This window comes from Equus przewalskii, chromosome 19 (assembly GCF_037783145.1).
Source record: "Equus przewalskii isolate Varuska chromosome 19, EquPr2, whole genome shotgun sequence".
Taxonomy (NCBI): Eukaryota; Metazoa; Chordata; class Mammalia; order Perissodactyla; family Equidae; genus Equus; species Equus przewalskii.
In genome coordinates, this window is record NC_091849.1 from 43,096,423 (window position 1) to 43,109,700 (window position 13,278).

Below are 13,278 nucleotides of genomic sequence, written 5' to 3' on the forward strand. Positions count from 1 at the left end.
GGAGACTGGAGCAGCATGAGGTCACGTGGTGGTGAGAGCAGGGATAGGGGCAGGGAGGTGAGGCCCAGATGTCCCCCTATTTCTGTGCTGGGCCTCCAGCTTGTCAGCCCATAAGCCTGTCACTTCCAGGAAGTATGCAGCTGTGGGTATGGGGGCTGTGGGGAGACCCACTCTGCCCTTGGAGGGTCCGATGGGGGAAACACAACTTCTGCCTATGGGGAGGCCCCAGACTCATCAGTCCAAGGGCTTAAGTTGGGAAGAGTTCATTCCGTGGTCCTGCAGTCCCAGAGTGCTCCAAAAGTTGGTGTGTGAGCTGGCAGCCTGCCCGAATCTCTAGTTCAAAAGGGAAGGAGGCCTCTGCCTCTGGCTGACCACATGGGTCTCCCAGCCCCTCCCTGCTGAGAGCAAGCCCCACTCTGCCCTGGAACCTCCCACAGTGTAAGTGGCCCCTGCCTATGTCTGCACACCTCTGGTCCCCATGCAGCTCTGTCAGGTCCTGGTCCTTCGACACCCTTTCTGTAGAGAGGGTGGTGGGCGTGGTGGGGGCCAGTGGTGATTCACTTGAGGCTACTGCCCTTGGGAAGTGCACCATGGACGGCTTGTGTGCGTGGCCACTGCTCACCCACACACACGCCAGGGCTCTCTCAAGTCTCTGTGTTGCCACCATACTCAGAGTTCTGTATCCAGCCGCGCGAAACCGTGTACTGACTGACACCACCTGAATGGGGCGGTTGTCCCACCTGGGCAGCCCGATCCTAATTTGTCTGTCCCAGTGCCTGCCTCCTGGCAGCCTTGGCCCTCAGGTGTCCCTGCAGAAGGCTCTTCTCTCTGCCATGGCCTCTGACGCTGTGACCCAGCCCAGAGATATGCCCAGTGTCCGCTTCCTATCAGCCCAGTCTCCCGTCCCTGGGGAGGGTGGTGGGAACAGTGCTGAAGGTCGGGGCTGGGGCCAGCAGGGCCTGGGAAACTGCAAAGTCCACGGTGGGTCAGGAGGGCCCAGCTTCTGTTTGCTGACCCCGCGCTGTGGACACAGGACAGAGCATCACCTCCCTTCCCACGTCTCCTCCCTGGGCTGAGCTCTCCCAGCCCCGGTCCTCTGTGGCCTGCCCCCGCCCAGCCACCAAGACTTCTCCCCTTCTTGTCCACCCCCCTGCTCCCCGGCCACCCCACTTCAGGCCCACTCCAAGTGGGACTTACATGTAAAAATATCCCAGCTTTTTTTGAACTTATCTACTATTTTTATCAGATGGTCCAAGCAAAGCCTGGTCGAAAAAAGGGAAAATCATACGGCTCTGTGTGCCAAGCTCAATAGAAATAGCAACAGGGTGGGCTATTTTTAACAAGATGAATACCCCTGTCCTCTGAGGTCTCCCCTGGCCCCACACCAGCCTCCTTTGTCTCTCTGCCTGGACAGCAGATTTTAAAATACGCCCACAGTCGCCAAACCACTAAATGTGCTCAAGACAGTGACTGAGCCGCTTGGAGCCAAGCAGGACCGTGGGGGGTATTTTTTCCCTTTTCCTTCCCTCCCCTGAGGGAAATCACACTCTTTTGTTTGAAAAATCTTCCAGGTTGGTTTCGGAGGCCTTTTCCTGGTTGTCCCACTCCCACGGGAACAGCAGAGGTTACTCTGAAACATGCAGTGGTTTGGGTAGAGTGACCCCAGAGGCCTGGCATGGCCTGTGGCGGCTCTTGTGCCAGCCTGTGACAGGGCAGGAACACAGAAGGAGCCCGCAGAAGCCAGGGCCCGAGGAGCAGGGCCGGGAGGAGACCTGTGGGGGAGGATTGCGAGGTGGGAGGCCCCTCGGGGTCTTTATTTGGTTGCTGTCCATGCAGGCGAAGAGCCAGGCCGGCTGAGGTGTTACTGCCTCTCTGCTTGGCCACAACAAAGCCACCGTCTGCAAAGGGCTCGGGGGTCTTTGGAGCTGCAGTTTGCACAGGAAAGAGTCCCACACACCTATCACTGTTGGGAAGCCACCTCTCACTGTGGAGCAGCACAGGGGGGTGGGAACCAGGCCAGGAGACTCAGGGAAGGAGAAAGTCATGGCCTCTCTCCAGGCCTCAGTGTCCCCTCTGTACCATGAGGAGCCTGGACTAGCCTGGGCTCTCTGTAGTGTGTGGTCAGGAAGGAAGAAGAAAATAGAAACAAAAGGCAAGCATTGACTGAAACACTTTATATCACACGTAATATCATCTCACTTAATCTTCACCACAGCCTCTGCCCTCTACAGAGGCTACAGAACTTCTCTCTTTCCTAGTGCTGTCTGTAAAATCCAAGGAAGGCTTGGATCACATGCCCATCCTGGGACCAATCATTCTGGCCAAGGGAATGTGATTCTGGGATTGTCCATCTCTGATCCCAAGCCTTCCCTGTGGCCAGGAGCATGGGGACAGTGGTTGGCAGTCCTGCCAGAACTACAAGTAGAAGGGGACCGGGTGCTCCCGCCAGATGCTGCCAGAGAAGGGGTGGAGAGGCTGGGCAGAGAGACTGGTGGCTCCCCCTACAGGTGGTAGAGCCAGGCACTGACCCCAGACGCCCCCATCCCATGCTGTCCTACCGACCCTGACCTGAGAGCTGTTCTGCCACAGGTCATGGCAACGGGAGGGAGGAGTGGGTCATGGGCTGGAGGAGGTGAAGAGGACCCCGGTGTAACTCCGTTTCAGCCACACTGCATCCCGGAGCCCCCTCCCCCACCATGCCATGCTCTGTCTTGTCTCCAGGCCTTCTCACGTGCTGTTCCTACTAGCAGGAATAACTTCTTCCCACTCCTCACCTTATCCATTTCATAAACCCACACACATTTTTTAAGAGTCATCTCAATGGTCCCTCCTCTGAGAAGCTTTGGAGCCCCTGGCACCCACCTCTACATGGCACTTAAACTTCAGCATATGGTGACTGCTTGTCACTTGCTTGCCTAGGGGCAGGGACCGTAGCTTATTTGTCCTGTTCCCCTACGGCCCCGCATAGTGAATGAGTGCAGAGAATGTCTGTTGAGTGGATGGAAGGGAGAAGAGCCAGAAGGAGTGAGGAATAAGGAGAAGGGAACAGGGAGGGATCAGGGTGGAGAAAGTAAGAGCAATCACAGGCATCACAGCCAGGGCTGGGGAGAGATGGCTCAGCAAGGGCAAGTCAGGAGGCGGTGGGGCTGAGGCCAGGAGCACAAGTGGGTTCTCCCATCCTGGAGGCTGTCGTCAGAATACTCTTCTGGGGGTCCCAGGTCATAGGTGGATAGGGGCTCCCTGCCCGTTATTCAGTAGCACCTTTCGATAGCTCATTGTGGGTCTGGCACCGGGCCCCTCTTCTCTGCCGGCCACCCTAGGAAGGGGGATCAGAGTGATGAGGAGCAGAGCCCTCACAGCCATCTGCAGCCCTGAGGAAATGGATCTGCTCATCTCTGGACAGCGGGTGTCCACCAGACTTCTCTGCCTGGTGCCTCGGCAGGCATGCTTCTCAGAGGACACTGCATGGCAGGGACACCACTAGAAGCCATGAGGCCCTGTCAGTCTTGCCCTGCTTGAGTCTTGCCCCTGTAGGAAGCTCTGGGAGGAGGAGTGGGGGCTCCCACCCAGCTGGCTTCCCACATGCCACCCCTGCCCCAGGGGAAGGATGGTGACAGGGAGAGGGGGGAGTCAGCTGGCCGGCTGCTGCCCTGCCTGGTAATGACTCGTCCCCAAGTTTGCCGCCCAATTTGAATAGCTTCGCTTCTGAAAGGGGCTTGTGACAAAGGATAGATTGACGTCATCCACCAGACAAGGAGGGCCTGCACGCAGGCACAGGCGGAGCCCCTTTAAGAGACGGCGGGGGGCAGCAATAGGGATGTGGACAGGGAGCAACACTCTCACTGAATCTGCCTGGTGGGCTAAGCTGCATTCTCCTCCTTCTTTCTGATTCTGAGCCTAAAAGGGCTTGGGCCTGAGGTGTACGAGGTGGTTGCATCTGGGGCCCCGAGTGACCAGCTGAGCTGGGCTGGGGGCTGGGGAGGGGGTGGAGCAGAGCTGGCTCACACAGGGCCCTTGGCTGTTTAGTTAGGAATGTAAAATGAAGCTGCCCTTTGCTGGACACTCCCTTCTCCTGGGATGCTGATGGTCAGGACGCTCCCCGGGCCTCCTCGAGACCTCAGCCCAGGCAGACTGTGGGTTTCTAGAGGTCAGGGTCTCTGCCCTGCATGTCTGGGGTCCCAAAGCTTCTGGCACAGTGAGCAGCCTCAGGTCGGGGCCCCATGCTCATGGTTCTGGATTTGATTATGATTTTCTTTGTTCGGCATTTATTGGGAACAGTATTCTTGTTGATTCAATTTAATATGCACGTGTGAGCACGCATTTGGTTTTCTCCACCAAAAATCTGGCTCTGTGGAGCCTGACTGGTTTGTGGCCCCACCTTTAGGCTGAAGTAATTTGGGAATTTATTCAGCAGACTTTTTATGAGCATGGGACTAGCCCAGCAATGGCTGAGCATCTGGAGACCCAAGGACTGCCCTTACTCTATGGGCCACCCTGTGCCCAGTCCCCTTGAACATGAGAGAAGGATTGGACGTGATACATCTCCTTTGATGAACCCATAAAGACAAACAAATCATGCCTTGGTGGCCTGCCCTGGGCCTGCAGCCATGTTGTGTCATGGGACATTCCCAAATGCTTACCCAGTGCCAGGCACAGTGTTTGCTGTGACTTGGCCCGTGAGCCCTGCAGGCCACATCATCAGAATGTGTGCATGTCTGTGTGTGCACATGTTTGTACTCCTGCCTTACCAGAACGGGTATCAAGTAAGAATCCTGACTCTGCCACTCACCCGTATGAGGATAACAATAGTATTTCTATGGCAACTGACTTATCCTCCCTGTGCCTTAGCTTCCTCATCTATGAAATGAGGATAATGGGAGTAACTACTTCACTGGGTGTAGTGAGGTTAATAGTGTAAAATGCTTAAGACAATATTTTGCACATAGTAGGCACTCAATAAATGTTAGCTATTCCTACTACTATTATCACCTTAGGAGGGGTCTTAGGTCCAGTTCCCTAGAAGCAGATCCTGAGATGGGGATTCCTGGGTGGGTGCTCCCAGGGGACATGAGAGGGACTAGGAGGAAGACGAGAGAAGAAGAGGCCACTGAGTGTGCAGAGGATGCTTCTGCCTGTCCCACACAGACTCTGGAGTGTAAGTTACACCTCTGGGTTGTCCCAGTTGGTGGTAAGGGAGCTGGGACCTTGCTCTCCTGCACCCTAGTCACTGGCTAAGGGCCACTTTGTGGGGTGTAAACTTCCAGGTACTTCCAGCTCTGCAGGCAAAGCAGCTCCTAGAGCCTGGGGCAGTCACCCAAGGAAGATGAGCAGAAGGAGAGCCACAGCAGCGGGGAGGGACCCAGGCCCGATGGGGAGACCTGGGGGAGCCTGGGGAATCTGAGGGTAGCACCACCGTCTCCTTCATGAAGAAGTGGAGGAACAAATGAGCAGGGCCTGTCCATGGCAGGCACTTGGTCAGTGGGAGCCCAAGTCTTTCCACCTCGCCAGCCACAGGCTGCTTCTGGTCCGAGGCCAGGGTTACCCTGGGGTTTGAGAGGTCTCGGCCAGGCCCAGAACATCATATCTTTGTGTGGGACCAGTGAGAAGAACCTGCCTACTCTGGGTGCCTAGCACAGCGGTGAATGGGCAGCCTGACAGCCAGCGTAGGCTTCCTTGGATCTGCCCCAGGATGCTGGTGCTGGGAAGGAGGGGGAAGCTGTGACAACCACATGTACCTCCCTGATTCCCCCTGGACAGCCTGCACCTGCCACCTCTTCCCTGCCCCCTGTCCGGCTCTGCTGTCCATCCCTCTCACGTGGTAGTCCTTCCCTGGGTGGCCCTGGGACCCACAGCCCAGGTCAGCTCTGCCTGGGGCCTGGCAGCAGCTGCCAAAGTTACGGCCCTGTGGTGTTCCCCTGAGAGATGCCTGCCTGGGTGTAGAGGGAACACCGGAGAACCTGGCAGGCTCCGTACAACTGATGTTGGGAAAAGCCTAGACCCTCCTGAAAAGCTCCCATGGCTAGGGGGATTGAAGCAGAGGCAGGAAGGCCACCTGTTGGGGTGATTCTAGCGGGCACTGCACACGAAGGATGACAAGAATGACCTGGTGTTGCCTGCTGGGTGTTGACCCACCACTATGGTTCAGGTGGATCCCTTTATAGGAACCACTTTATTGAAACTCACACAACTCTGGGAGGTCAGTGCTGCCGGGTCCTCTTTTCACAGGTGAGGACTAAAGCTTGGAGAGGTGGAGTTTCAGACTGGTGGACACAATCAGGCCATGGCAGTCCTGCCTCTGGACCCTGCAGTGGCTCCCAGTCACTCAGGGTAGAAGCCCAAGGCCTCACATTGACCTGCACACCTTTGCCTGGTCTGGGTTCCCAGTGCCCCTGACCTTCCCTCCTACCACCCTCCCCTCACTGGCCACACTCCAGCCCCACCAGCTGCCTCTTTGCTGTTCTTCAATTGGACATAGTAGCTCCTGCCTCAGGGCCCTTGCACTGGCTACTCCCTCTGCCTAGCAGGCTCCTCCCCAGCTGCCATGTGGCTCCCCATCTCTTGCTTCAGGACTCTGCTCCAGTGTCACCTCCTGAACCCCCCGGTGTGCTATTCCCTTTACTCTGCTTTATTATTATTACTTTTTAGTAGTTCTTATGTACTGATCTGTGTATTGCCTGTCTCCCTTCACTAAACTGTAAGCCTCACGATGCCAGTAACTTTGCCTTTTGTTCTCTGCTGGATCAGGTCCTCGATCAGCGTGACGTAGTCGGTGCTGGATGAACACATGTGGAATGATTGAGGGGTGCCAACACTTGAACTCAAAAGCCCTAACCAGCAGGCATCCTGGGGCTGGAGGAGGATGGCTGCGGAGCCCTGGGGTCTGTGGTTCTAAACACGCTTTCCTTTCCTCACAGCCAGAGGGCACAGAGAAGGACAGTGATCTTCAGGCGAGTTCGGCCCCAGGCTCCCCGCCTCCCGTGCCGGGTTCCGTTCAGTGTGACCACAAGCAGCCTCCTTCCCTGGGCAGCTCCGTCCTTGGCCAGCTCTCCCTCACTTCCTTCCTCTTGACTCTGAGGCTGCCGTTTCTCTCCCAGCCTTGGATTCTCTTTGAGTCTCAAGTCCAAAGGAACTCAGCAGATGCTGAACTCCACGTGTTAAGTTTCCTCCGAAAGGCCTCCTGGATCCTGTGAACACTGGTTCACTCAAAATGATACTTCCTGAGCATCTCCCATGTGCCAGGCACACAGAGGATGGGGAGGGGGGCCCACTTTCCAGCTCTGTGCGTCCCTGTTGGCCCAACCTGACCCAGGAGGCCATATTGAGGGTAGCTGAGGCAGGAGGGGCTTGGGATGCTGAGGCAGGGCCCAGACCTCCCCTCCCTTCACCCTACATTCCTGCTGAGAATGTGGAAGCAAGAGAGGGAGCCCCAGGAGGTAGCCTACCCACCCTGTTTCCTTGGGGGAGAGAGGCAATTTCTTGGGTCAGCAGGGTGGAGAGCCAGCCTTTTGGAGGAGGAAGAGCAATCCAGGCACTTGGTTTGAGGGAGACCTGCCAGCCTGCGTCGTATCCTCTTCCTTGAACCCAATTCTGAGAAAGCCTTCGCTCTCCTGTCCGCCACGCCCCTCAGCTGCTGACCTCCTTCGTCCCCGGAAATGCCTAGTTCCTGCCCAGGGCCCCTCCTCTGGTAATGCCCAGGGGCCTGGGCAGGGGTCTGGTTCCCCCCAACCCACCCTTGTCTCCCCAAGGGAGAGGTGGGCAACCTTCACCTGTGCTCTCTGAATCCAGGCCACAAGCTGCCACCTGTCCCTGGCCCACGTGTACAGAGGCTTCCTCATTCCAAGAACTCATAGACATCAGGCTTCTGTCCAGCTTTTTTCACGTCTTCACTGGCAACGCATCCTAGAAGGAGAGGAGAAATGAAGGCCTTCCCCAGACCAGCAAATCAGTGTCGTGGGTGTCCTGAGGAGGGACCCTGAGGGAGGGTCGGCTTCTAGGAATAGGCAGACACACAATTAGTCCCAAGTTTGGTGGGTCCCTACGGCAGAAGGTGACATCTGAGCCTGATTTAATCTCTGAAGGGCGTCAACAGTTGACCGTGAACTTCCCCTCTGGGCCTCAGAATCCTAGAAGGGCCTCGAGTGGGGGGCAGTAGGGTGGGACCCTCAGAACCCAGCTCCGTGGAGTTCCATGTACTCCTCTCAATGGCCTTGGGGATCGCCCTACACTTCCTCCTCTCCCCTGTGCGAAACCAAGCGGGCCCAGGACCAGGGGTCTCACCCTCGAGGCCGGGCTGCCATCCAGCAGGTCAGCCCTGCTGTGGGCTCCTTCCTCCTCTGACTCTGCTCTGTGTGTTCAAGTTTCACATGGTGGACTGGCCTAAGAGCTTCAGAAGCCCCAGCCTTGTCTGACAGCCTTCAGTGCACACACCTTGAGTCTTCTTGGACATTGGAGCCCCTCAGACCAAGATGACCTCAAGGGTAGGACCCAGTGTGACTGGTCTGTGCCCCCAGGCCCAGGGGCAGGAAGCACATTCAGCAGCCAATGGCCTGGGTTCAAGTCTTACCTCCACCACTTTCTCATGGTGTGACCTCAGTCACCTGACTTTGCCCCTCTGTGCCTCAATTGCCTCCTCTGTAAAATGGGGAGAGTAATAGGCCTATTTCAAGGATTGTGGTGAAATTCACTGGGGTAATCCACGTAAACCACTTAGAACAGTGCCAGGTACCTGGTAGGTGCTCCATAAATGTCACCTGCTGTATTCCTGTCACCTGCTGGTGTTCCTTCCCGAGCTATGAAGGATTCTGGGATTGGGGCCAGCTGGGCTTCCTCCCCAAAATGGCCCTATCCTTTAGGAGACTCGAGAGGAGAAGGGGGCCCTCACAGCCGCCTCCAGGCCTCTGGGGGTTGTGGCCATGCTGGAAAGCCCCGACTCACCACACTGTTTGGATTGGGTTTCTATTCCCAACACCAGTGAAAGCCCTGCTATTTCTGGGCCCCCTATCCCACCCCCTAGGCAGCCAGACAGTGCGTGGGCTGGGGACCACATGGCTGGCAGCCCGCTACCTCCTTCTCCAACCCCCGCCCCCCCCCACCCCCCCGCCCCAGGAGCTCTGACTGGGGCACGTTTCACATGCTGGTTACCCTGCCGGCTCAGCAGTGGCTTTCCCAGCTCTGTCTGGTGTCCCCCGGGAGAAGCAAAGATGGAGGGGACGTGAGGGGTCACCCACCTCTTCATCCTGGCCTCTGGCTTCTAGAAGGTCTCTTTGAGGAGAGGTGGGTTCTTGGGGGCACTGGGCATGAAACACACACACTCCTTTCCTTTTCCACCCTTGAAATGACACACACCTCATGTAGCATCTAGTGTGGTTAAAACATGGGCTCTGGAGCCAGACTGCCTGAGTTCAAGTCCCACTTTGGGGCCTCGTTAGGTGTGATCTGGGCTAGTGCCTGAACTCCTTTGTGCCTCAGTTTCTTCACCTGTAAGTTGGAGGTGGCGCTAGTACCTGCCTCGTAGGGTCATCACACGGGCTAAAGGAATTAATACAGGTAAAGTGTTAGTACTGAGCCGGGCACGTAGGAAGTCAGTGTCCTTACCCCTGCGGGGTCTGGGGCAGGATGGCAACCTGGCCTTCTTCACCTGGCTCCTATTCTCTGACTAGGCAGGATCACTGTCCCCTCTGTGCAGATGGAGAAGCTGAGCCCTAACTGGGGGAAGTGACCTCTCCAAGGTTGCACAGTGGGCCATGGCAGAACCCAGGCCCTCTTGCAGCTCTTCCCAGCCCACCAACTGCCTCTCCATCTTTAACCACTAGAGTCCTCTCCCTCTCTCTCACTAAACAGATAAGGAGCTCTGCTGGCCAATCCCGGCAAGGGAAGGTGGGGACCCTGACAGGTGTATGTCCAGTAGGAGGCGGGCTGAGCCGTCCCCTGGGCCTGCCTGCCCCTTGGCCGGTGCCTCCAGTCAGCCCACTCAGGACAGGGGTATTTTTAGTGTGTGGTGTTTGCCCAGCGGCAGGGGATATTTGCGAAGGGTCAGTCTGGTGGTGCCCCTTGGCTTCCAACTGGAAACAGCTCTCGGATGTGCGGCCCATTGGCTGAGAGCGTGAGGCTTTGGCGAGCCTTTTCCCTTCTTTACAAAATGTGGCCGTTTCTCCTTCCCGTACGCCTTCTTGCCAAGCCCACAGCTTCTGTTGCTGGCTCCCCGCCGCCAAGATGGTGACAGCCTTCCCAGGTCTAGTGGGATGAGCAAATTGGGCAAAGTGTGGTTTCCTGGCCCTGGCCCGGCATCTTCCCTCCACTAATAAACCTGTGGCTAACCATCCATGGCCTCGTGCTCCGTGGTTAGAGCACCAGGCCAACGAGGCCAAGGTCAGGCTCTGCCCCAGCCGGGTCGGCATCACAGGGAGGTGCGCTCTGTCCCAATGCCTCAGCCTGCAGCCCTCGCCTATGCACTGGGACTCGCGGGGAGGGCCTCGGGAGAGCTGTGAGCCTGTGAGACTGTGGGTGTCTCTGTGCCCCGAGACCCTGAGAGGGCCTAACTGAGCCGATCCACCTGCCCGCCTCTGGGCAAGACATGGGGCCGGGCACTTTCCTACGCCAAGGCTGGCACGTATGTTGGTAGGAAAACACTGGAGATGGAGAAAGTGCCAGGCAGACGGGCACAAGGCTGCTGAGTCAGCCCCTGGAGAGGCAGCATAGTGTGGTGGTTAAGAGAACAGACTGGGAGATTCAAATCCCTGACAGGACACTTAGTGGCAGTGTCGTTCTATAACCATTCCGTGCCTCAGTGTCCCCATCTGTAAAATGGGGATGACCACAGGGCTCTCGTGAGGATCAAGTCAGCTAAGGAAGGAAGCTGAACAGGACCTGCTGTGTAAATGTTAGCTCTTGTTGTCATCATAGTATCTCAACTCCCAACACCTGTTCCGTGGACCCTGTACCCCTCAACTCTGGCCCTATATCCCTCATCCCCACTCCTTACAGACATCTTCCCTTGTACCAAGCCAAACCTTCACTGGCCCCAAGGCCTTCGTGCAGCTGAAGCCCAGGGCATATGGATGGCCCCCACCTCACCCACTAGGACCCCAGGTGCTGGAGGTGGCCAGGCCTCAGGCCAGCCCCTGCCCCCATCCCCGCCAGAAAGAAGCCTAGTGTCCTGGGAACAGGCTGGCACCGGGCAGGTGCCCTGCTCTGCTCCTGCGGCTCCTGCCCGGGAGGGCGCGGCCACTGAACTCAGGTCTATAAATAAGGTATCTGGGAGGAACGGCTTTAATTTGCACTTTACCTATTGGTGTTTACTTTGCTATTTCCAATATGGTAATTTAATTCTGCAGGGCGCCTGGCTTAGGGGGGGCACCTGGGGCGTGCGGTTACCTGACCGCACCAGGAGTGACTCCTGTGTCCCTGTGCAGCTCTGGACACAGATGCCGCAGGGAGAGCCATGGTCTGTGGAGGTCCCAGGTGTGGGCACAGCTTGGAGAGACGTGGCTGGACATTCAGACCCCTCCGTACCCAGACCCACAATCCTCCCCTCTCTAGTCAGCTCCTTCCCCTGAGAGCAGTGCCAGCATTTCCCTTCTCTACTACCCATCCTCCACGGCTCTTTGTCTTTGCTGAAATGCCCACCCTCCTTCAGTCATCTGGGAGCTCTCTCCAGGCTTCTCTGATGGCCATACGGCTAGTTATGGGATGGACTTTGAAGTTTTTTTCCCCTTAGTTTCTTGCTCTGTTTTAAACTTGTCTATTTTATCTTCTATGAGATTGTAGGCTCTAAGGCAGAGCTGGTCTCTCTCCTCAGACTGGGGCTCCTTGTGGGCTGAGAATGTGCTTTTCCCTCAGATTCGGGGCCTCCTAAGGTTTGGGGGCTGTTTCTGCACTGTGGCCTGGGGCCCCCCAATGGCAGAGGCTGAGGATCTACTGTATCATGTCTCTTCTCCCTTCTCCTGTCTCTCCCCTTTCCACCATTCCCCAGGGCCCATGTCCCCAGGATGATTTTGGCCCAACTGTACTCCCTCTGGGGAGGGTGTCCATTAGAGCCACCAAGAGTGCGTCTGTCCTACCCCTCAGTGACCAGCGGCACGGGCCAGCAGGACCGCATTAGGACTTCTGTGGGCCATGGGCACCTTTGCCTTTGTGGGCCCCTTCCTCCATAGACAAACACCAATAATCACATTTTACAACTGCGTTGGGATAAATACAAATATATTCATATTATATATAAAAACATTTTCGACTTAAAAGATCATTTTTTTCTTCTGGTTTTAAAATAAATCAAAACATTTTCATGGGCCCCTAAATGTCTTGTGGGCTAGCACTGTGCCCACAATGCCTGGAGGATAATCTAGCCCCGCTGGTGGGGACCCTGGCTGGGCCTGGGCAGGGGGAGCTGGCCTGGAGCCTGGCCATCGCTGGCTGGGACGCCTTTCCCAACCTTTATTTCTTATAAGTCTCACAAAGTCCCCATGAGTCAGGCAGGGCCAGAATTCCTATTCCGCCTCATTAGCACCACCATGGCTGCTGCTACTGGCAACTTCGCACGGCCTGGTACCAGGCGCTGGGCTGAGCACACGTTCACTTTCGTCTTATCTAATCCTCACGGCTGTTCTATGAGGCAGGCACTGTGATTATTTCCCATTTCACAGATAAGGAAAGTAAGGCTCAGAGGGAAGAAGTGACAGGTTCAATGTTACCCAGCTAGTCAGTGACAGGGTGAGAATGGAGGACTCACAGGTCTTGGCTTCAGAAAATCTAGGTCCTTCCACTCCAGAGAGAATGAAGGGTCAGGGAAGGCGTACATTGGGGTCAGCCACAGAAATTGGTTCTAACGTCTCTGGGCAGGTCAGAAGGTGCTTTCCTGCCCCACCTCCCCTCTGGCTTCCAGCCCTGGGCCTCTCAGCACTGGGATGGGGGTGGGAAACCTGACTCCATGGTGGGGAGGGGTACAGGGATTCCTGATGGAGGTGACCCCACCCTTCCCCACCCCAGGTCTGCTAGTTTCCAAACACCCGTCTCTTCCCCTCCAACCACCTTGTCCCAGAAGATGCCCGGGAGTCTCATCTGGGCTGGGGCTGAGAGCCCAGAGGGCAGGAGATAACCCTGTGGGGTGAGGTGTGAGGAACTCAGAGTGGGGGTTGGGTCTGATGGAACCCCAATCAGTGATGGAGTGGGGGTTCTCAGGGCACTGCCCAAGGCCCCCACCCCAAGCTGGGGGTGCCCTCTCCTGCCCTGCTGGCCCATCTCTACGTCTCTACAGTTGTTTCTCTCTCTTTTCCACTTTGC